We start from the raw sequence: 24,986 nt of genomic DNA, 5'->3' as shown, positions 1-24,986 counted from the left end.
TGCTGCCTGCCCAAGCCAGGGCCGATGCACACCATCTGAGCTCCTTGGGTTATAGGCTCTCGTGTCTGAGATCCACACAGATGTCCTGAATGAACCCTTTGAATGGTAACGGTCAATTTCTTTCATGAACTCATTAGTTCATTGATTTAATAATCAGGTACACATATTCACAGATAATATGTCCAGTTGTTCTAATTTTGTGTCCACTCTTTGTGTTTCAGTTGGGTCCCCTTTGCCTGTACTCTGGAGATGACCGCAGAGTCACCCCTGGGCTGCCGGCTCTCGTTGGGAAGAAAGGACCACATCCCCAGAGACTGTGGTGATGGTCACATGGTCAGGCCACGTTTTTGGATAAAGCAGAGCATGACTGACATGTTTACATGTCATGAGACTGGTGCTGTGCTCACCAGAAGACATTCTCAAAACTGGTCTGAACAGGGAAACTTGGTTAAACCACCTTTAAGGCCTTGATTAAAGACACTAACAGCAGAAGCCATAGTTGCCCTCTTTCCAAGGTCAGAAAATACAACCTTTAAGTTAAAAAAAGAAAACTACAATTTTCAAAAGTGAGTAACCTGTGGTCGCTGTTGTTCTTAAGGTCTCCCATCCCCTCCAGTCTCCTTTGTACCATGATTTACTCATACATTTTTTATTCACTATGGATTTTTATTTTCTCAAATGGACATGAGATTTTATTTGAAATTATGGGTAGACACATCAATTCAACACTCCAACTGAATATTTTAATTGAACAATAACTTCATTAATTAAGTAAATGAATAATGTAATATTTGAAGACATTAGTAGGCACAGAGAATTCTTATAGGTTATTTTACAGTAATTTCTGTGTTATGAAATGGCACAATAGAAATATCAGGCTGCGTGATAGACCGAATTCTAACATAGAAAATGAAGCGTGGTGATAACTTTTCTTTGTGCTGTTCCTATTGATTCAAAATTCTTATTTTCAAATTTCCTTTATTTAGTGTATATTTGGAAAATTCACAGCACTGTGCATGGTGATGGAACTAAGGAGAATATCACCATTATGCCAAAATAATGATATAAAATTAAATTGGGATATATCCCCAAACATCCTCATTTTGTATACAAATTTGAAAATTGACTACTTTAGAATATTCTATGGGACTGGCTTCCCTTCCCTCCAAGAACGTGTAAAGACATTTTCCCTAAATGAAACATTTGTGCTTTGCTTACTATATGCCCTTTTTGGAATTTCTGGTTTATCTAGAATATTTTCTTTCAAAAAAAGAACCATAACATTATAATCTATTCAATTATTAGGCAAATTAAACAAAACTAAATAATCAAACAGCTGCCAAAGAAAACACTATTTTATCCCCTTAAAATTGATTATTTGAATTCAATTCTGTTTAGTATTCAACAGAAACTTCAAACTAATATCAATAAGATATTATTGGTTATGGAATAATCATAAAGGGATCCACAGTTTCTGTTTTTACCTACATCACCTTAAGATAACCTGATGTATCCCTTATAAAATATAAAATACAGCCTAAATGTAAAGGAGAAATCAATGTATTTTTTAACTTGAGCAAGAGAACACCTGGTAATGAAAAGTAATTATTAAGAAGTTAGCTTTTGGGGAACATCTAGGAATGACCAGTTGCTGAGGATGTGTCATTCGCGGTCGTCATGATGAGGACCAGTGGAATGGACCAAGTTTAAGTGGAATGAGTACAGGCTTCATTGTTGTTAAACAAGGACTATTGTTCATAGATCTGGAAAGATTTTCCAGCTGGTCACATAAGTGTCTGAGTCCTGGGGGTCAGCCGATGTCCATTCTTCCTTGTTTCAGCTTGTTAGAAACTCTGATGAAATTTACTATATTCTTGGCAAGGACGACATTGTGAAGCTCTGTAACCTAAGGCGCGGGCACACATGAGGCAGAGATCTCGGGGTAAGGTACGAGGATGGGCATCACCGGGCACATCTTCAGAAACGGACTGTTGTCTTCATGAGCACGTTGGCGGCCTGCATGAACGTAACACTCGCTCGGCCACATTCAGACTATTCTCTCAAGCTCTCACTCTATATATGAAAAACATCAAAATTGATAACTTCATAGCTATAATTTTTTAAACTTTTTTTTATTTCTGTCAACTTGATATACTGGATTCATAGAGCAATATACTAAAATATTGAACTTATTTCAATAGTATGTACAATTATCTCTACAAGTCTGGAAGTTGTAGTTTGGTTAAATTGTACATTTTTCTGTAAACAAGTAAAATTGAGGCAGTACATAAATCAGAAGCTAAACTGGAGTGACCGTTGGAATGCAAAAGACATGAAATCAAAGCCTTGTTTCCTAAATTTCAGAACATGTGAACAATAATACCCACCCCTAATATTGTATGAATATTAAACTATAATATCATGTTAATACTTCAAAATAATTGCTTGCTTGATAATGATTGTTAATTATAATTTATGGATTTTAACTTATTTGTTTCCCATAAAAGACTTACTTAACAATTAAATGGTTAAGAAAATTTGAGACTGAGATCAGAAAAAGACAAATTGCTCAATTCCATTTTGTAAGCCTTGGAGTTACATCATTTATCTCTAGGTTATACTGGACTATAATATGTATCTACTTTTCTTGTGAATACGTTTTACTACCTTTATTTATTTTTTTATTGTTAAGAGTATTTTGAAGTACAGCTGATATACAATATTATACTGGTTTCAAATATACATCACAGTGATTAATAGTTATGTTATTATTGAATCCTCACCCCATAGTGCAGTGAACTATCTGTCAGTACAGAGGATGTTAGAGAACCATTGACTATGTTCTCTATGTCACACTTTCATGCCTGTGACCAACTTATATTATGATTGAGAATTTTGTGTTTCAAATGTATGACTGCCAGTAGTTTTCAAGTCAGGCTCCTGCTCAAACCCCTACATGTGATCTGCCAAGCCAGCCGTAGACAATTATGAGGCTCCACCTGAGAGGCCTCCCTGGGAAAAGCTGTGGCACTCACACCAGCATGGCACAAAGAGACACTGCCTTCCAGGAAGGAGCTTGTGGGAGTGACTCAGGCCTGCTAGGCTGGCCATGCTCTTCCATGAATTTCCACATTTTGGCCAAATGCTTTCCTGCAGAGATCCCTTTACCTGGCGTTTTCAGAGGAGGCTTCCTTAGGGACCTTTGCCGAGTCTTCCTTATGGGAAGTAGGGGACAACATCTTCAAGACAGCTCTTTGCACTGTGACTCAGGGCTCGTATTTCCTAATCCCAGCCCTCTCTTTTCTTACACCTGCTGGCTTCAGGTCCATTACACTGCAAGAGACTTTTCTTTCCAGCTCCCAGTCCTAGCATGCGCTGCACATCTGTGCTGATCCATTTCACCATGACCAGGGAGCCACCCCAGGCAGGGAAATGTCCAGTCACAGTGATTGACAAAGCCTTGCCTCATACTTTGCTTTTTGGCTTGTAGCTTTAAAGGACTTCTTCACACCTGGCTGCTCAGCTCTCTCTCCAGCTCAGCTGGACCCTTGCCCAGGTCCTCGTAATTCCTCTAAAAACTGATTAGCACTGAAATGAGTTAACTCTATTTTACATATACAATCATCAAGGTTATGTCACTCATCCAGGTCAAGGCAGACAAGTCATGTGGGCCCCTTAGTATACGTAGTACTATCTCTGAGTTTCTTGTACATGGCCTGCTGTGATTGGCCCCACTGACCTGCACTGTGGAGACCATTACCTGCTGGGAATCACCCTTGGGAAACAGACTATTACGGATTCGTAGGTTTATGCTCTCCATGGCTTTAAAGCATCAGGGAGCTTTAAAGTTGTCCACATTTTTAGATAAAGCGCATCATGATCAGCCCCTTCCACAACGTAAAAATTATGCTTTCTTCATCTAAGAAGTTCTCAAGTCCTTTCTGCAGAGGAAAGTTTGGTCAAGCCATCTTTAAGACTGTGATTTAGAATGAAGATACATTTTTATTCCTTCAGGATTTGAGGAATACTCTATTCAGGAGTAAGTAGGTTGTGGTTACTATTGAAATATCTTCCCACCTTCTTTCCTTCCCTTCTGTAATCTGATTTTCCTGTGATCTTTTTCTTCACTTTGGAATTTCATTTTGGTTTTAGAAATGCAGATGGATTTGAAGAGAGAGTACTGCTAGTATATCAGTGCAGTGGACCAAGATATTTTAGTCTGTATGATCATCAATAAGCTCATTAAAGGAATAAGCCAACCCAGTAATGAAAAGTTATTTCTTTCAATAAAATAGCAAGCACAGGGAATTTGCATCAGCTTTTTATAACCTTTGTGTTATTTTGTATAACTACAGTGTATGTGTATGATGGACTAATGTGAAATATAAGAACAAGCAGGACTGATAATTCTTTATTCTGTCACTATTCATTCAAAATCCATATTTTCAGAATTTATTTGCCATAAACTTGGAAATAATCAGACTAGTATTAAAGAAGTTCCAGAGACTAAGAAAAACATCAATATTTAGATGTTTATAAACACATGGAAGTTGGTTTATATCTACATCTATATAGCTAAATGAAAAAAATACTGTATTAAAACATTACTTAATACTTCAGAAATTATTCTATATGGTTGGCTTCTTTTTTATCAACTATGATGTAAGGACTTTTCAATAAATGAGAATTTTTTTTTCAGGGTTTTGCTCAGGGTTTTCTTTTTGACTTTCTATTATGGGTAAAACACATTTTTTGAAAAATCAATAAGATTTTGCAGTACTCATTTCAACGAAAAGGTACATGATATTCAAGTATATGAAATAGATTGAACCAGCTAAACAGCTACCAAACAGGATCAGATTTTATGTTGTTAATTTCTATCTTTGAATTTTTTAACTATGTTTGACTGCTACTTGGAAACTCACATTAAGTTTCCTATTTGGACTTTCATTATTTAATGAAAATAATTCATAGTGCTTCTATTTTGACTTCAATTAAATTTATCCCAGTACATTAATAGGCTGCTAAAAATAGAGAGCATATACAGGATGGTGGCGTGAGTAGAGCAGTGGAAATCTCCTCCCAAAAACACATAGAGCTATGAAAATATAACAAAGAAAAATCTTCCTAAAATAGAGACCACAGGACACAGGACAACATCCAAACCACATCCACACCTGCAAGAACCCAGCGCATTGCAAAGGGGGTAAGATACAAGCCCCGGCCCGGCGGGACCCGAGCGCCCCTCCCCACGGCTCCCAGCGGGTGGAGAGAAACCGGAGCGGTTCTTTTTTTTTTTCTGGCGAGCGCTTTTTGGAAGCCTTAGAGGGACGGGCCCCCGTTGCTGGGGAGGCAGGGTGGTGGGACCGGTGAGCAGGTGCCTGGGAACGGCGCCGGAGGACAAAGAATATCCCACGTTTCTCCCTGCGGGACCGGCGGGCAGGTGCCTGAGACCGGTGCCTGAGGACGGAGGAGGTCGCGCGTTTTCCCCCCTTTTTTTTTTTTTTTTTTCTTTTTTGGCGAGCGCTTTTTGGAAGCCTTGAAGGGACAGGGACCCCAGTGCTAGGGAGGCAGGGTGGCGGGACTGGTGAGCGGGTGCCTGGGACCGGCGCCTGAGGACAAAGAATATCCCACGTTTTTCCCTGCAGGACCGGTGGGTGGGTGCCTGAGACCGGCACCTGAGGACGGAAGAAATCGCGCGTTTTTCCCCTTTTTATCTCTCTTTTTGGTGAGTGCTTTTTGGAAGACTTGAAGGGAAAGGGACCCCGGTGCTAGGGAGGCAGGGCGGAGGGACTGGTGAGCGGGTGCCTGGGACCAGTGCCTGAGGAAAAAGAATATCAAGCGTTCCTTCCCTGCGGGACCGGTGGGTGGGTGCTTTTTGGAAGCCTTGAAAGGACAGGGACCTTGGTGCTAGGGAGACAGGGCAGCAGGACCAATGAGCGGGTGCCTGGGACCGGCACCTGAGGACAAAAAAAAAAAAATCTCTTGTTTTTTCCTTTTTTTTTTTTTTTTTTTCTTTTTCTTTCTTTCTGTTCCCTCTCTCATTGTTGCTGCTGTTGTTTTGGTTTAGAGAGTGCTTTTTGGAAGTCTTAAAGGGGCAGGACAGGTCACTTAGACCAGAGGCAGGGAATCTGGGGATCTCTGGGCACTCTAAACCCCTGGGCAGCAGGGAGCACAGAGGTCCCTTACGGAGATAAATAGCCTCCTGGCCGCTCCCCCTCCAACAGGGCTCCACCATTTTGGAGGAACAGCCCCAGCCAGGCCAAGCCCACAGCAACAGTGGAGATAAACCCCAAAGCAACTGGGCAGGAAGCAGAAGCCCTGTCTGCGCACAGCTGCCCAGCACAAACCACTAGAAGTCGCTATCCTCCCAGGAAAAGGCTACAAACCAACAAGAAGGGAAGCTCTTCCAGCGGTCACTTGTACCAGCTCTGCAAACTATCTCTATCACCATGAAAAGGCAAAACTACAGGCAGACAAAGATCACAGAGACAACACCTGAGAAGGAGACAGACCTAACTAGTCCTCCTGAAAAAGAATTCAAAATAAAAATCATGAACATGCTGACAGAGATGCAGAGAAAAATGCAAGAGCAATGGGATGAGATGCAGAGAAAAATGCAAGAGCAGTGGGATGAGATGCAGAGAAAAATGCAAGAGCAGTGGGATGAAGTCCGGAAGGAGATCACACATGTCAGGAAAGAGATAACAGAAGTGAAACAATCCCTGGAAGGATTTATAAGCAGAATGGATAAGATGCAAGAGGCCATTGAAGGAATAGAAGCCAGAGAACAGGAACGTATAGAAGCTGACATAGAGAGAGATAAAAGGATCTCCAGGAATGAAACAACACTAAGAGAAATATGTGACCAATACAAAAGGAATAACATTCGTATTATAGGGATACCAGAAGAGGAAGAAAGAGGAAAAGGGATAGAAAGTGTCTTTGAAGAAATAATTGCTGAAAACTTCCCCAAACTGGGGGAGGAAATAATCGAACAGACCATGGAATTACACAGAACCCCCAAGAGAAAGGATCCAAGGAGGACAACACCAAGACACATAGTAATTAAAATGGCAAGGATCAAGGACAAGGAAAGAATTTTAAAGGCAGCTAGAGAGAAAAAGGTCACCTATAAAGGAAAACCAATCAGGCTAACATCAGACTTCTCAACAGAAACCCTACAGGCCAGAAGAGAATGGCATGATATACTTAATGCAATGAAACAGAAGGGCCTTGAACCAAGGATACTGTATCCAGCACGACTATCATTTAAATATGATGGTGGGATCAAACAATTCCCAGACAAGCAAAAGCTGAGGGAATTTGCTTCCCACAAACCACCTCTACAGGGCATCCTACAGGGACTGCTCTAGATGGGAGCACCCCTAAAAAGAGCACAGAACAAAACACACAACATATGAAGAATGGAGGAGGAGGAATAAGAAGGGAGAGAAGAAAAGAATCTCCAGACAGTGTATATAACAGCTCAATAAGCGAGCTAAGTTAGGCAGTAAGATACTAAAGAAGCTAACCTTGAACCTTTGGTAACCACGAATCTAAAGCCTGAAATGGCAATAAGTACATATCTCTCAATAGTCACCCTAAATGTAAATGGACTTAATGCACCAATCAAAAGACACAGAGAAATAGAATGGATAAAAAAGCAAGACCCATCTATATGCTGCTTACAAGAAACTCACCTTAAACCCAAAGATAAGCATAGACTAAAAGTCAAGGGATGAAAAAACATATTTCAGGCAAACAACATAGAGAAGAAAGCAGGGGTTGCAGTACTAATATCAGACAAAATAGACTTGAAAACAAAGAAAGTAACAAGAGATAAAGAAGGACACTACATAATGATAAAGGGCTCAGTCCAACAAGAGGATATAACCATTCTAAATATATATGCACCCAATACAGGAGCACCAGCATATGTGAAGCAAATACTAACAGAACTAAAGAGGGAAATAGACTGCAATGCATTCATTGTAGGAGACTTCAACACACCACTCACCCCAAAGGATAGATCCACCGGGCAGAAAATAAGTAAAGACACACAGGCACTGAACAACACACTAGAACAGATGGACCTAATAGACATCTATAGAACTCTACATCCAAAAGCAACAGGATATACATTCTTCTCAAGTGCACATGGAACATTCTCCAGAATAGACCACATACTAGCTCACAAAAAGAGCCTCAGTAAATTCCAAAATATTGAAATTCTACCAACCAATTTTTCAGACCACAAAGGTATGAAAGTAGAAATAAATTCTACAAAGAAAACAAAAAGGCTCACAAACACATTGAGGCTTAACAACATGCTACTAAATAATCAATGGATCAATGAACAAATCAAAATAGAGATCAAGGAATATATAGAAACAAATGACAACAACAACACTAAGCCCCAACTTCTGTGGGATGCAGCGAAAGCAGTCTTAAGAGGAAAGTATATAGCAATCCAGGCACACTTGAAGAAGGAAGAACAATCCCAAATGAATAGTCTAACATCACAATTATTAAAACTGGAAAAGAAGAACAAATGAGGCCTAAAGTCAGCAGAAGGAGGGACATAATAAAGATCAGAGAAGAAATAAACAAAATTGAGAAGAATAAAACAATAGCAAAAATCAACGAAACCAAGAGCTGGTTCTTTGAGAAAATAAACAAAATAGATAAGCCTCTACCCCAACTTATTAAGAGAAAAAGAGAGTCAACACAAAACAACATAATCAGAAAGGAGAATGGAAAAATCACGACAGACTCCACAGAAATACAAAGAATTATTAAAGACTACTATGAAAACCTATACTCCAACAAGCTGGAAAACCTAGAAGAAATGGACAACTTCCTAGAAAAATACAACCTCCCAAGACTGACCAAGGAAGAAACACAAAAGTTAAACAAACCAATTACAAGCAAAGAAATTGAAACAGTAATCAAAAAACTACCCAAGAACAAAACCCCGGGGCTGGACGGATTTACCTCGGAATTTTATCAGACACACAGAGAAGACATAATACCAATTCTCCTTAAAGTGTTCCACAAAATAGAAGAAGAGGGAATACTCCCAAACTCATTCTATGAAGCCAACATCACCCTAATACCAAAACCAGGAAAAGACCCCACCAAAAAAGAAAATTACAGACCAATATCCCTGATGAATGTAGATGCAAAAATACTCAATAAAATATTAGCAAACAGAATTCAACAGTATATCAAAAGGATCATACACCATGACCAAGTGGGGTTCATCCCAGGGATGCAAGGATGGTACAACATTCGAAAATCCATCAACATCATCTACCACATCAACAAAAAGAAAGACAAAAACCACATGATCATCTCCATAGATGCTGAAAAAGCATTTGACAAAATTCAACATCCATTCATGATAAAAACTCTCAGCAAAATGGGAATAGAGGGCAAGTACCTCAACATAACAAAGGCCATATATGATAAACCCACAGCCAGCATTATACTGAACAGCGAGAAGCTGAAAGCATTTCCACTGAGATCGGGAATCAGACAGGGATGCCCACTCTCCCCACTGTTATTTAACATAGTACTGGAGGTCCTCGCCACGGCAATCAGACAAAACAAAGAAATACAAGGAATCCAGATTGGTAAAGAAGAAGCTAAACTGTCACTATTTGCAGATGATATGATACTGTACATAAAAAACCCTAAAGACTCCACTCCAAAACTACTAGAACTGATATCGGAATACAGCAAAGTTGCAGGATACAAAATTAACACACAGAAATCTGTAGCTTTCCTATACACTAACAACGAATCAATAGAAAGAGAAATCAGGAAAACAATTCCATTCACCATTGCATCAAAAAGAATAAAATACCTAGGAATAAACCTAACCAAAGAAGTGAAAGACTTATACTCTGAAAACTACAAGTCACTCTTAAGAGAAATTAAAGGGGACACTAATAAATGGAAACTCATCCCATGCTCATGGCTAGGAAGAATTAATATCGTCAAAATGGCCATCCTGCCCAAAGCAATATACAGATTTGATGCAATCCCTATCAAATTACCAGCAACATTCTTCAATGAATTGGAACAAATAATTCAAAAATTCATATGGAAACACCAAAGACCCCAAATAGCCAAAGCAATCCTGAAAAAGAAGAATAAAGTAGGGGGGATCTCACTCCCCAACTTCAAGCTCTACTACAAAGCCATAGTAATCAAGACAATTTGGTACTGGCACAAGAACAGAGCCACAGACCAGTGGAACAGATTAGAGACCCCAGAAATTAACCCAAACATATATGGTCAATTAATATTTGATAAAGGAGCCATGGACATACAATGGCAAAATGACAGTCTCTTCAACAGATGGTGCTGGCAAAACTGGACAGCTACATGTAGGAGAATGAAACTGGACCATTGTCTAACCCCATATACAAAGGTAAACTCAAAATGGATCAAAGACCTGAATGTAAGTCATGAAACCATTAAACTCTTGGAAAAAAACATAGGCAAAATCCTCTTAGACATAAACATGAGTGATCTCTTCTTGAACATATCTCCCAGGGCAAGGAAAACAACAGCAAAAATGAGCAAGTGGGACTACATTAAGCTGAAAAGCTTCTGTACAGCGAAAGACACCATCAATAGAACAAAAAGGAACCCTACAGTATGGGAGAATATATTTGAAAATGACAGATCCAATAAAGGCTTGACGTCCAGAATATATAAAGAGCTCACACGCCTTAACAAACAAAAAACAAATAACCCAATTAAAAAATGGGCAGAGGAACTGAACAGACAGTTCTCCAAAAAAGAAATACAGATGGCCAAGAGACACATGAAAAGATGCTCCACATCGCTAATTATCAGAGAAATGCAAACTAAAACTACAATGAGGTATCACCTCACACCAGTAAGGATAGCTGCCATCCAAAAGACAAACAACAACAAATGTTGGCGAGGCTGTGGAGAAAGGGGAACCCTCCTACACTGCTGGTGGGAATGTAAATTAGTTCAACCATTGTGGAAAGCAGTATGGAGGTGCATCAAAATGCTCAAAAGAGACCTACCATTTGACCCAGGAATTCCACTCCTAGGAATTTACCCTAAGAACGCAGCAATCAAGTTTGAGAAAGACAGATGCACTCCTATGCTTATCGCAGCACTATTTACAATAGCCAAGAATTGGAAGCAACCTAAATGTCCATCGGTAGATGAATGGATAAAGAAGATGTGGTACATATACACAATGGAATACTACTCAGCCATAAGAAGTGGAAAAATCCAACCATTTGCAGCAACATGAATGGAGCTAGAGAGTATTATGCTCAGTGAAATAAGCCAAGCGGAGAAAGAGAAATACCAAATGATTTCACTCATCTGAGGAGTATAGGAACAAAGGAAAAACTGAAGGAACAAAACAGCAGCAGAATTACAGAACCCAAAAATGGACTAACAGGTACCACAGGGAAAGGAACTGGGGAGGATGGGTGGGCAGGGAGGGATAAGGGGGGGAAGAAGAAGGTGGGTATTAAGATTAGCATGCATGGGGGGGAGGGAGCAAGGGGAGGGTGGGCTGCACAACACAGAGAGGACAAGTAGTGACTCTACAACATTTTGCTAAGCTGATGGACATTAACCATAATGTGGTTGTTAGGGGGGACCTGATATAGGGGAGAGCATAGTAAACATAGTATTCTTCATGTAAGTGTAGATTAAAAATTTAAAAAAAAAAAAAAGAAAGAAAGAAAGAAAGAAAAGGGGGATTACTCCTTAACAGGATAAAACTATTGGTAAATCAAAGATCAACGCATGCTTTAAATATCCTTAATGTTGATCACTTAAAGGGTGTCAGATGATCAGCTATGGAGGTACTCTTTTCTGATAATATTCCTTTCTCTTAATTAAAAAAAAAAAAAAAAGCAGTTACTGTGTGCTGACCTCCAATGAGTTCTGCACAGTGGTATAGAGGGCATGTCAAAGTGTGGGCAAAGGGTCTGTTTGTTTCTACGCAGAAGATCAAGGCCTAGCTTGGATACCCAGAAAATGAACTAAGATACGATATGAGGAGGAGCTTCCGGCATCAGCACTCTCTGGAGGACTTGTGCCGTGGGATGATCATCAAAAAGCCTCCACAGGCATCCGGACGATGCTGCGGTTGTGGCTGCATCCAGCCCACCGTCTCCTGGACTTGCCATAAGAATGAGGAGGGAGATGTCTAGGCTGGCATGTGCATACAGTGAGACAACGAATTTGACCGGATCTGTACTGTTGGAACTCAACCAGGAGTTGGGAGGGGTGCAAGTTGTAGCACTCCAAAATCTCATGACTATAGACTATCTATGATTAAAAGAACATATGGGATGTGAACAGATCCCAGAAATGGGCTGCTTTAATTTGTCTGATGGTTCAAGTACAGTTGGACAATATCCATCATATCATAGATAAATTTTCACAAATGCCTAGGGTGCCTAAATGGTTTTCTTGGCTTCACTGGAGATGGATGGTAATTATAGATTTGCTTTGTTTATGTCACCGTATTCCTATTATGTTAATATGTGTGTGCAAATTAGTTAGTAGTTTAAAACCTATACATACTTAAGGTACTATACAAGAAGATATGTCAAAGAAATAATCAATCCTCCCAAGTTTCCTTCATATGCTACATCTATAGCTTTTCTTCTTCCTTCCTAATTACAACCCTTAAATAGAATTCGTGCCTCATATCGAATTAACCGAGTATCATAATTCCTCCAGGTGGTAAAGATACCTCGAGACAAGTGCTGGGCATAGAAGCCACAGGGCATAAATCTGCAAAGAAGTAAAAAGCTAACCTTTGCAAACAATATGGCTTCTCTCTCACTTACCAACTTTACATTTACCTGTATGGCCCCGGAAGATGACTGGTTAGCCAGAAGCGTGTAAGATTCCTCAAGTGAGGAACAACCTAAGACAGGCACAGTCGCAGGGGGGCCATCAGGTGAGAATTTGGGGATCAACAGAGGTGTGGCTCAGAACCTCACCCCCCCTGCTTTGAGAGAAATCTTCTGCATCCATGGATGTCTTGCTGCCCTTGTCTAGCCTGGATTAATACTTAGTCCATAGGCACACACCTGATCATCTGATCATCTACATTTGCCTTCTTACAGCACTAAACTATGTTTTCTACCTTTATCTTGCATCTACCTACCACTTCAGCAATTTATTAAAAATAAAAATAATAATAATAATAGGAGAAATGTGGGATCAACATATAAATCAAGTACAAAAATCAAAGGAATATTCATATTTGACCTGATTGTTTATAGGTCATATTGCATGATCAAAACCGAAAGTTTCTGTGATGACTGCCCTTGTACTGTTCACCATGTAAGAATTTATTCACTATATAAGAATTCGTTCACCATGTAAGAACTTGTTCGTTATGCTTCAGAAGATTGGAGACTGACGAGAATTAGGCTTGAGATGGATTAATGATTGTACATTGAGCGTTGACCCCCCTATACTGAATTTTATTGTTGTTAACAACCATTTGATCAATAAATATGAGAGATGCCCTCTCAAAAAAAAAAAAAAAAAAAGAGAGCATATGGACTCTAATTTAAAATTTGAATTATTGTACATAACAACCCAAACATTATAATTAAGTTTAAACACTGTGTGATGGATATGTGCATAAGTAGTAACTTAACTATGTGTTTAATTTGGACATAAAGTACTACCACATACACTGTAATTACATATATTGATACCTATAAAATAAACATAGTGTACAATTAGTGGTTGTTATTTAAGGTACATTCATCAGATAATCTAGACATATTAAATATTATTACTACTGTCCAATATCAACTTGCCACCCACTTAAAATATGCCATGGATTGACAATTTTTTTGATACTGAAACTGGGAAATCTATTGAAACAAAATGAATAACTCATAAAGCTGCATATACATATTTGTAAAAACAATTTGAAATATATGCACATATGAAGGTACAACCCTCAAGAACACATTTAAAATTTCAAAATATAATTGCATCATCCATATTTCTCAATGTTTTAATAAATAACACTAATTAGTTATTTTTATTATGAACTTTAATTTAAAAGTTAATTATAATTTGTAATCTCAACTGCAATAATATTTTAAAATTTTGAGGATAAGTAGTGTACATCTCATTATTTAAAAATAACAACACAGTAAGGCAGAGCCAGGATGGCAGTGTGAGTAGAGCAGCAGAAATCTCCTCCCAAAAACCTCATATATTTATGAAAATATAACAAAGACAACTCTTCCTAGAATAAAGACCAGAGGACACAGGACAACATCCAGACCACATCCACACCGGAGAGAACCCAGTGCTTTGCAAAGGGGGTAAGCCCCAGCCTGGCAGGACCTGAGAGCCCCTCCCCCCAGCTCCCGATGGAGGACAGGAGTAGGAGCGGAAGGGAGAGGGAGCCCAGGACTGCTGAACTCCCAACCCCAGCCATCCGGACCGGAGTGCAGACACAGTGCATGCATGGGGCCCTGGATACTAAGGAAACAGGGCAGCAAGAACGGTGAGAGGGTACCGTAGGACGGCGCCGGAAGACAAAAGAAAAGCAAGCGACCATTTTTTGTTGTTGTTGTTGTTGTTGTTGTTTTGTTGTGGTGAGTGCTTTTGGAAGTCTTAAAGGGACAGGGACCCCAATACTAGGGAAACAGGGCAGCAAGACTGGCAAGCAGGTATCAGAGACTAGCGACAGAGAACAAAAGAAATGGGAGTGGCCACCTTTTTTTCTTTTTTTTTTTTGTTGTGGTGAGTGCTTTTGGGAAGTCTTAAAGGGACAGGGACGCCAATACTAGGGAAACAGGGCAGCAAGACCGGCGAGCGGATATCAGAGGCCAGCACCGGAGAACAAAAGAAAAGCGAGTGGCCATTTTGTTGTTGTTGTTGTTGTTTTGTTTTGTCAAGCACTTTTTGGAAGTCTTAAAGAGATAGGGACCCCAATACCAGGGAAACAGTGCAGCAAGTCCAGTAAGTGGGTGCCTGAGGCTGGTGCCGGAGAATAAAGAAAAACAAGCGGCAATTTTTTTTTGTGTGTGTGGGGTCATTGTTTTGTTTTGATGGGTGCTTTTTGGAAGTCTTAAAGGGGCAGGGAGGGACACTTAGTCCAGAGGTAGGGAATCCGGGGATCTCTGGGCACTCTAATCCCCTGGGATGCAGGGAGCACAGAGGCCCTTACAGAGATAAATAGCCTCCCATCCACTACCCCTCCAAATGCAGCTCCACCACTTTGGAGCAGCAGCATGAGCCAGGCCAGGCCCACAGCAACAGTGGAGATAAACTCCATAGAGGCTGGGCAGGAAGTGGAAGCCCTGTCTGTGCGCAGCTACCCAGCACAAGCCACTAGAGGAAGGACACAAACCAACAATAAGGGAAGTTCTTCCAGCTGTCAGTAGTCCCAGCTCTGCAAACTATTCCTATCACCATGAAAAGACAAAATTAGAGGCACACCAAGATCACAGAGACACCAGAGAAGGAGACAGACCTAACCAGTCTTCCTGAAAAAGAATTCAAAATAAAAATCCTAAACATGCTGACAGAGATGCAGAGAAATATGCAAGAGAAATGGGATGAAGTCCGGAGGGAGATCACAGATGCCAGAAAGGAGATTACAGAAATGAAACAAACTCTGGAAGGAATTATAAGCAGAATGGATAAGATGCAAGAGGCCACTGATGGAATTGAAACCAAAGAACAGGAATGCATAGAAGCTGACATAGAGAGAGATAAAAGGATCTCCAGAAAGGAAACAATATTAAGAGAAATGTGTAACCAATCCAAAAGGAACAATATCCGTACTATAGTGGTACCAGAAGAAGAAGAGAGAGGAAAAGGGATGGAAAGTATCTTGAAAGAAATAATTGATGAAAACTTCCCCAAACTGGGGAAGGAAATAATCAAACAGACCATGGAAATACACAGAAACCCCAACAGAAAGGATCCAAGGAGGACAACACCAAGACACATAATAATTAAAATGGCAAAGATCAAGGACAAGGAAAGAGTTTTAAAAGGCAGCTAGAGAGAAAAAAGTCACCTATAAAGGAAAACCTATCAGTCTAACATCGGACTTCTCGACAGAAACCCTACAGGCAAAAAGAGAATGCCATGATATATTTAACGCAATGAAACAGAAGGGCCTTGAACCAAGGATACTGTACCCAGCACGACTAACATTTAAATATGATGGTGGGATTAAACAATTTCCAGACAAGCAAAAGCTGAGGGAATTTGCTTCCCACAAACCACCTCTGCAGGGCATCTTACAGGGACTGCTCTAGATAGGGGCACACCTAGAAAGAGCACAGTACAAAACAGCCAACATATGAAGAATGGAGGAGGAGGAATAAGAAGGGAGAGAAGAAAAGAATCTCCAGACAGTGTATATAACAGCTCAATAAGCGAGCTAAGTTAGTCAGTAAGATACTAAAGAGGCTAACCTTGAACCTTTGGTAACCACAGATTTAAAGCCTGCAATGGCTATAAGTACATATCTTTCAAAAGTCACCTTAAATGTAAATGGACTTAATGCACCAATCAAAAGACACAGAGTAATACAATGGATAAAAAAAGCAAGACCCACCTATATGCTGCTTACAAGAAACTCACCTCAAACCCAAAGACATGCACAGACTAAAAGTCAAGGGATGGAAAAACGTATTTCAGGCAAACAACAGCAAGAAGAAAGCAGGGGTTGCAGTACTAATATCAGACAAAATAGACTTGAAAACAAAGAAAGTAACAAGAGATAAAGAAGGACGCTACATAATGATAAAGGACTCAGTCCAACAAGAGGATATAAACATTCTAAATATATATGCACCCAACACAGGAGCACCAGCATATGTGAAACAAATGCTAACAGAACTAAAAGGGGAAATAGACTACAATGCATTCATTGTAGGAGACTTCAACACACCACTCACCCTAAAGGATAGATCCACTGGGCAGAAAATAAGTAAGGACAGAGAGGCACTGAAAAACACAGCAGAGCAGATGGACCTAATAGACATCTATAGAAATCCACATCCAAAAGCAACAGGATATATATTCTACTCAACTGCACATGGAACATTCTCCAGAATAGACCACATACTAGCCCACAAAAAGAGCCTCAGCAAAATACAAAATATTGAAATTCTACAAACCAATTTTTCAGACCACAAATGTATAAAAATAGAAATAAATTCTACAAAGAAAACAAAAAGGCTCACAAACACATGGAGGCTTAACAACATGCTCCTAAATAATCAATGGATCAATGAATAAATTAAAATAGAAATCAAGGAATATAAAGAAACAAATGACAACAACACAAAGACCCAAATTCTTTGGGAGACAGCGAAAGCAGTCCTAAGAGGAAAGTATATAGTGATCCAGGCACACTTGAAGAAGGAAGAACAATCCCAAATGAATAGTCTAATATCACAATTATCGAAATTGGAAAAGAAGAACAATGAGGCCTAAAGTCAGCAGAAGGAGGGACATAATAAAGATCAGAGAAGAAATAAACAAAATTGAGAAGAATAAAACAATAGCAAAAATCAATGAAATCAATAGCTGGTTCTTTGAGAAAATAAAGAAAATATATAAGCCTCTAGCCAAACTTATTAACAGAAAAAGTGAATCAACACAAATCAACAGAATCAGAAATGAGAATGGAAAAATCATGACAGACTACACAGACATACAAAGAATTATTAAAGACTACTATGAAAACCTATACTCCAACAAGCTGGAAAACCTAGAAGAAATGGAGAATTTCTAGAAAAATACAACCTTCCAAGACTGACCAAGGAAGAAACACAAAAGTTAAACAAACCAATTACGAGCAAAGAAATTGAAACAGTAATAAAAAAACTACCCAAGAACAAAGCACCCGGGCCGGACGGATTTACCTCAGAATTTTATCAGACACACAGAGAAGACATAATACCCATTCTCCTTAAAGATTTCCAAAAAATAGAACAGGAGGGAATACTCCCAAACTCATTCTATGAAGCCAACATCACCCTAATACCAAAACCAGGCAAAGGCCCCACCAAAAAAGAAAATTACAGACCAATATCCCTGATGAATGTAGATGAAAAAATACTTAATAAAATATTAGCAAACTGAATTCAAAAGTATATCAAAAGGATCATACACCATGACCAACTGGGATTCATCCCAGGGATGAAAGGATGGTACAACATTTGAAAATCCATCAACATCATCCACCACATCAACAAAAAGAAAGACAAAAACCACATGATCATCTCCATAGATGCTGAAAAAGAATTTGACAAAATTCAACATCCATTCATGATAAAAACTCTCAGCAAAATGGGAATAGAGGGCAAGTACCTCAACATAATAAAGGCCATATATCATAAACCCACAGCCAACATTATACTGAACAGCGAGAAGCTCAAAGCTTTTCCTCTGAGATCAGGAACTAGACAGGGATGCCCACTCTCCCCACTGCTACTTAACATAGTACTGGAGGTCCTAGCCATGGCAATCAGATAAAACAAAGAAATACAAGGAATCCAGATTGGTAAAGAAGAAGTTAAAATGTCACTATTTGCAGATGACATGATACTGTACATAAAAAAACCCTAAAGACTCCACCCCAAAACAACTAGAACTGATATCGGAATACAGCAAAGTTGCAGGATACAAAATTAACACACAGAAATCTGTAGCTTTCCTATACAGTAACAATGAACCAATAGAAAGAGAAATCAAGAAAACAATTCCATTCACAATTGTAACAAAAAGAATAAAATACCTAGGAATAAATCTAACCAAAGAAGTGAATGACCTATACTCTGAAAACTACAAGTCACTCTTAAGAGAAATTAAAGGGGACACTAACAAATGGAAACTAATCCCATGCTCGTGGCTAGGAAGAATCAGTATCATCAAAATGGCCATCCTGCCCAAAGCAATATATAGATTTGATGCAATCCCTATTAAATTACCAGCAACATTCTTCACTGAACTGGAACAAATAATTAAAAAATTCATATGGAAACACCAAAGACCCCAAATAGCCAAAGCAATCCTGAGAAAGAAGAATAAAGTAGGGGGGATCTCACTCACCAACTTCAAGCTCTACTATAAAGCCATAGTAATCAAGACAATTTGGTACTTGCACAAGAACAGAGCCACAGACCAATGGAACAGACTAGAGAATCCAGACATTAACCCAAACATATATGGTCAATTAATATTTGATAAAGGAGCCATGGACATACAATGGCAAAATGACAGTCTCTTCAACAGATGGTGCTGGCAAAACTGGACAGCTACATGTAGGAGAATGAAACTGGACCATTGTCTAACCCCATATACAAAGGTATACTCAAAATGGATCAAAGGCCTGAATGTAAATCATGAAACCATAAAACTCTTGGAAAAAAACATAGGCAAAAACCTCTTAGACATAAACATGAGTGACCTCTTCTTGAACATATCTCCCCGGCAAGGAAAAGAACAGCAAAAATGAGCAAGTGGGACTACATTAAGGTGAAAAGCTTCTGTACAGCGAAGGACACCATCAATAGAACAAAAAGGAACCCTACAGTATGGGAGAATATATTTGAAAATGACAGATCTGATAAAGGCTTGACGTCCAGAATATATAAAGAGCTCACATGCCTCAACAAACAAAAAACAAATAATCCAATTAAAAAATGGGCAGAGGAACTGAACAGACAGTTCTCTAAAAAAGAAATACAGATGGCCAACAGACACATGAAAAGATGCTCCACATCACTAATTATCAGAGAAATGCAAATTAAAACTACAATGAGGTATCACCTCACATTAGTAAGGATGGCTGCCATCCAAAAGTCAAAAAACAACAAATGTTGGTGAGGCTGTGGAGAAAGGGGAACCCTCCTACACTGCTGGTGGGAATGTAAATTAGTTCAACCATTGTGGAAAGCAGTATGGAAGATCATCAAAATGCTCAAAACAGACTTTCCATTTGACCCAAGAATTCCACTCCTAGGAATTTACCCTAAGTTCTCAAGTTTGAGAAAGACAGATGCACCCCTATGTTTATTGCAGCACTATTTACAATAGCCAAGAATTGGAAGCAACCTAAATGTCCATCGGTAGATGAATGGATAAAGAAGTTGTGGTACATATACACAATGGAATACTACTCAGCCATAAGAAGAGGGCAAATCCTACCATTTGCAGCAACATGGATGGACCTGAAGGGTATTATGCTCAGTGAAATAAGCCAAGCAGAGAAAGAGAAATATCAAATGATTTCACTCATCTGTGGAATATAAGAACAAAGGAAAAACTGAAGGAACAAAACAGTAGCAGAATCACAGAACCCAGGAATGGACTAACAAGTACCAAAAGGAAAGGGACTGGGGAGGATGGGTGGGTAGGGAGGGATAAGGTGGGGGAAGAATAAAAGGGGTATTAAGATTAGCATGCATGGGGGGTGTGGGAGAAAGGGGAGGGCTGTACAAGACAGGGAAGACAAGTAGTGATTCTCTAACATTTTGCTATGCTGATGGACAGTGACTGTAAAGGGGTTTATAGGGAGGACCTGGTATAGGGGAGAGCCTAGTAAGCATAATATTCTTCATGTAAGTGTAGATTAAAGATAACAAAAGGAAGAAAGAAAGAAAGAAAGAGAAGGGGGATTAATTCCTGATAGGATAAAACTAACTGTAAATCAAAGATTAATGCATGCTTTAAATATCTTCAATTTTGATCACTTAAAGGGTGTCAGATGATCGGCTATGGATGTACACTTTTCTGATAATATTCCTTTCTTAAAAAAAAAAAAAAGCAGTTCCTTTTTTGTGACCTCCAGTGAGTTCTACACAATGATATAAAGGGTGTATCAAAGTGTGGGCAAAGGGCCTATTTGTGTTTATACAGAGGATCAAAGCCTAATTTGGCTACCCAGAAAGTGAACTAAGATACGATATGAAGAACTTCCAACATCAGCACTCTCCAGAAGAGACATAACAGAAGATGATCATCAAAAAACCCCAACAAAGATCCAGGCGATGCTGCAGTTGTAGCTGCATTCATCCCACTGGTTCCTGGACTTGCCATTGGAATGAAGAAGGAGATATCTAAGCTGGCCTGTGCATACAGTAAAACAACAAATTTGACTGGATCTATACTGTTGGAACTCAACCAAGAATTAGGAGAAGTGCAAGTTGTAGCGCTCCAAAATCTTACAACTACAGACTATCTACTGTTAAAAGAACATATGGGATGTGAACAGTTCCCAGGAATGGGTTGTTTTAATTTGTCTGATTTCTCTCAGACTGTTCAAGTACAGTTGGATAATATCCATTACATCATAGACAAATTTTCCCAAATGTCTAGGGTGCCTAACTGGTTTTCTTGGCTTCACTGGAGATGGCTAGTAATTATAGATCTGCTTTGGTTATGTAACTGTATTCCTATTATGTTAATGTGTGTGCACAATTTAGTTAGTAGTTTAAAACCTATACATGCTTAAGTTACTCTACAAGAAGATATGTCAAAGAAATAATCAATTGTCCCATGTTTTCTTCCATCTGCTATGTCTATAGCTTTTCTTTTTCCTTCCTGATTACAGCCCTTAAATAGAATTCGTGCCTCATATCGAATTCACTGAGTATCATAATTCCTCCAAGTGGTAAAGATACCTCAAGACAAATGCTGGGCATAGAGTCCACAGGGCATAAATCTGCAAAGAAGTAAAAAGCTAACCTTTTCAAACAATATGGCTTCTCTCTCACTTACCAACTTTACATTTCCTGTATGGCCCCAGATGATGACTGCTTAGCCAGAGATGGGTAAGATTCCTTAAGGGAGGAACAACTTAAGGCAGGCACAATTGCAGGGAGTCTATCAGGTGAGAAATTGGGGATCAACAGAGGTGAATCTTAGAACCTCACGCCCCCTGTTTTGAGAGAAATCTTCTGCATCCGTGGATGTTTTATTGCGCTTGTCTAGCTTGGATTAACACATAGTCTACAGGCACACACCTGATCATCTGATCATCTACATTTGCTCTCTTACAACACTAAACTATGTTTTCTGCCTTTATCTTGCACCTACCTACCACTTCAGCATTTTAATAATAATAATAATAACAATAATAATAATAATAATAATAATAATAATAATAATAATAATAAAGGGAGAAATGTGGGATCCACATATAAAGTATAAAAATCAAACGAATATTCATATTTGACCTGATTGTTTATAGTTCATAATGCGTGATCAAAACTGAAAGTTTCTGTGATGACTCCCCTTGTACTGTTCGCCATGTAAGAACTTATTCACTATGTAAGAATTTGTTCACCATGTAAGAACTTGTTCGTTATGCTTCAGAAGATTGGAGACTTATGAGAATTAGGCTTGGGGTGGATTAATGATTGTGCATTGAGCATTGACTCCACTGTACAGAATTTTATTGTTGTTAACAACCATTTGATCAATAAATATGAGAGATGCCGTCTAAAAAAAAAAGATAACTAATGCATTGGTGATACTGCAATATATATATATGTGTGTGTATGGGTGTGTGTGAGTGTATACACACACCTATATAATTAAACATACATAAATGACTGTAAAACCATGGCTATAATCATTACAACAATATTGATGGAGATTTCATACAGGAGATTTATGGAAATTATGTAGACTATAGAAAACCAAGATTTCTCCATTATATATATCACATTTTCATAGAATTGCAGTACAATATCTGTATAAGGATCAGGATTTCTAAGGATGGAAAATCCAGACTTTGAAGATTCATACTCACATTTCAATGTCCTATTTATAAGGTTGATGTGTGTATAAGAAGAAAATTTGGGGGCTTCCCAGTCCTTTGATGTACCTGAAGGAGGACAATGTCCACTACAATAAAGTGCACTGTACCTATAACTCAATCTTTTCTCTATTCAGTTATGACCAATTCATATTCATAATGATCTCAAATTTATAGCTATAACATTATTTAATGAGCTTTTAAAAAATGATTCATCCAAGTTAAGATATGGACTTAGTAGAATTCTTTTTTTGCCAAGGTTAAGTCTATGACATGTTAAAAGCACCCTAAGTTTAATTAATACAGTCAAACAGTGGGTATTTTGATGGACAAATACATAAAATTTGTTAACTGGTATTATTTTAAAAAATAAATGAACTGTGTGTTTTCTTTCAAAATAAATATTTCCCAATAGCTACATCATGAATTCACCATAAAAAATGTGAAATCTTTGAAAAAAATGCAAACAGGTTTTTAGTTTATAAATCTTACATTGTTGCCGATAAATCTGAATAGGTGAGTAAATATTAAATACTAGATTATATTGGTGTAATACATAAATTTAAGCCTAAAGCAAAGAATCTAGGAAAAACAGCAAGGCATAAACATTTTTAAGGGATTCACTCTCCAGATGTTTCCCTCCCCAGCACCATCCTGAACGCCCTGGCCACTTCCTTGTTGCAGAGGCTGAGGGGATTCAGCATGGGAGTGAGGATGGTGTAGAAAGCTGACACCGTCTTGTCCTGGGTGGAGGAATGATCTGATGTGGGCCTCATGTATATGAACATGGCAGCTCCGTAGTACATTCCCACCACCACGAGGTGGGAGGAGCAGGTGGTAAAAGCTTTGTGGCGACTCTCCCCAGATCCCATGCGAATGACGGCCAGGAGAACATGAGCATAGGAGGCAGTGATGACTGCTACAGGGAAGAGAAGCATAATAACACAGCATATGAATATCATTCTTTCAAATAGTGATGTGTTAGCACACGAAAGGGTGAGAAAGGCGGGAACATCACAGAAAAAACGGGGTATTTCCCAGGCACCACAATAAGGGAAAGACTGCCACCGCAACATCAATTATACCATCAAGAGAGCCAAGAATCCAAGAAGAAGCTGTCATGAGACCACAGATTTTCTGGCTCATGAGAGCTGAGTACCGTAATGGGCGGCAAATGGCCACATAGCGGTCATAGGCCACTGCAGCCAACAGGAAACATTCGGCTACAAGCAGGGACACATAGAAGAATATCTGGGCTCCACATCCGGCCACAGAGATGGACTTGCTGCCAGTCAAGTAGTTGGAGGCCATTTTGTGGAGGGTGGTGCAGATGAGCATGAGGTCCATGAGGGACAGCTGGCTGAGGAGGAAGTACATGGGGCTGTGGAGGTGTGTGTCCAGGTAGATGAGGAGAATCGTGGCAGTGTTTCCCATGAAGGCCACTAAGAAGATACCCAGGACCAGCGAGAAGAGGAAGATGTGGGTGGGGCTGTAATCGAAGATGCCCAGCATGATGCAGTTAGAGTTCAATGTCTGATTTTCCCATGCCATAATGGGTATGTTGTTTTTCTACTGCAACAAAAAGTCACACTTTCATTAATTTTGTGAACACTTAATATTGTCTTAAAAAAGGTGATTCTGTTAAAGTCAGGTTGAGAACAATACGGCACGACCAGGATTAGAAATCCCAAAGACCCAGAAGTACAGCATCAGAGAGAAGCGGGTTCTGCTGGTTCTGCCTCTCCAATAAAGCTTCAGAACTGCCCTCAGCTCCGCTTCTCAGCATCATTTTCCTTAATTGAAAAGCTAGCATAATAATATACATGCTTACATGATTGATAGTGTTTCGATGAAAAGGAAACTTCTCAAAAGCAATTAGACATTATTTTGAAATATCAGACATCTTTGCACATAAACTGATAGAAGCATTCAGCTTGGATCAGCATGCGGCAGACACCATCACAGAAAATAAGCTGTGAGCCCTTGCTCACATGACGTTGGGCACTTTTACTAGCAGCATTAACAAACCTCTGCATCTGCCCATTACTTTACATTCTACAGTGTTTGGTTTGTAATTCATAGAAAATATTTTATGCAGTAACTAGGTAAGCTGACAAATGGTTCCTTAATTATATGA

At 39.2% G+C, this 24,986-nt stretch overlaps 1 pseudogene; it reads right to left on the bottom strand.

The window, feature by feature from the left end:
- Positions 1 to 23,469: 23,469 nt before the first annotated feature.
- LOC140846219 (olfactory receptor 2M3-like) lies at positions 23,470 to 24,403 on the bottom strand (annotated as a pseudogene).
- Between the last annotated feature and the right edge of the window lie 583 nt (positions 24,404 to 24,986).

The sequence above is a fragment of the Manis javanica genome, chromosome 14 (genome assembly GCF_040802235.1).
Source record: "Manis javanica isolate MJ-LG chromosome 14, MJ_LKY, whole genome shotgun sequence".
NCBI classification, from domain to species: Eukaryota; Metazoa; Chordata; class Mammalia; order Pholidota; family Manidae; genus Manis; species Manis javanica.
This window is presented reverse-complemented; position numbering and strand designations above follow the sequence as displayed.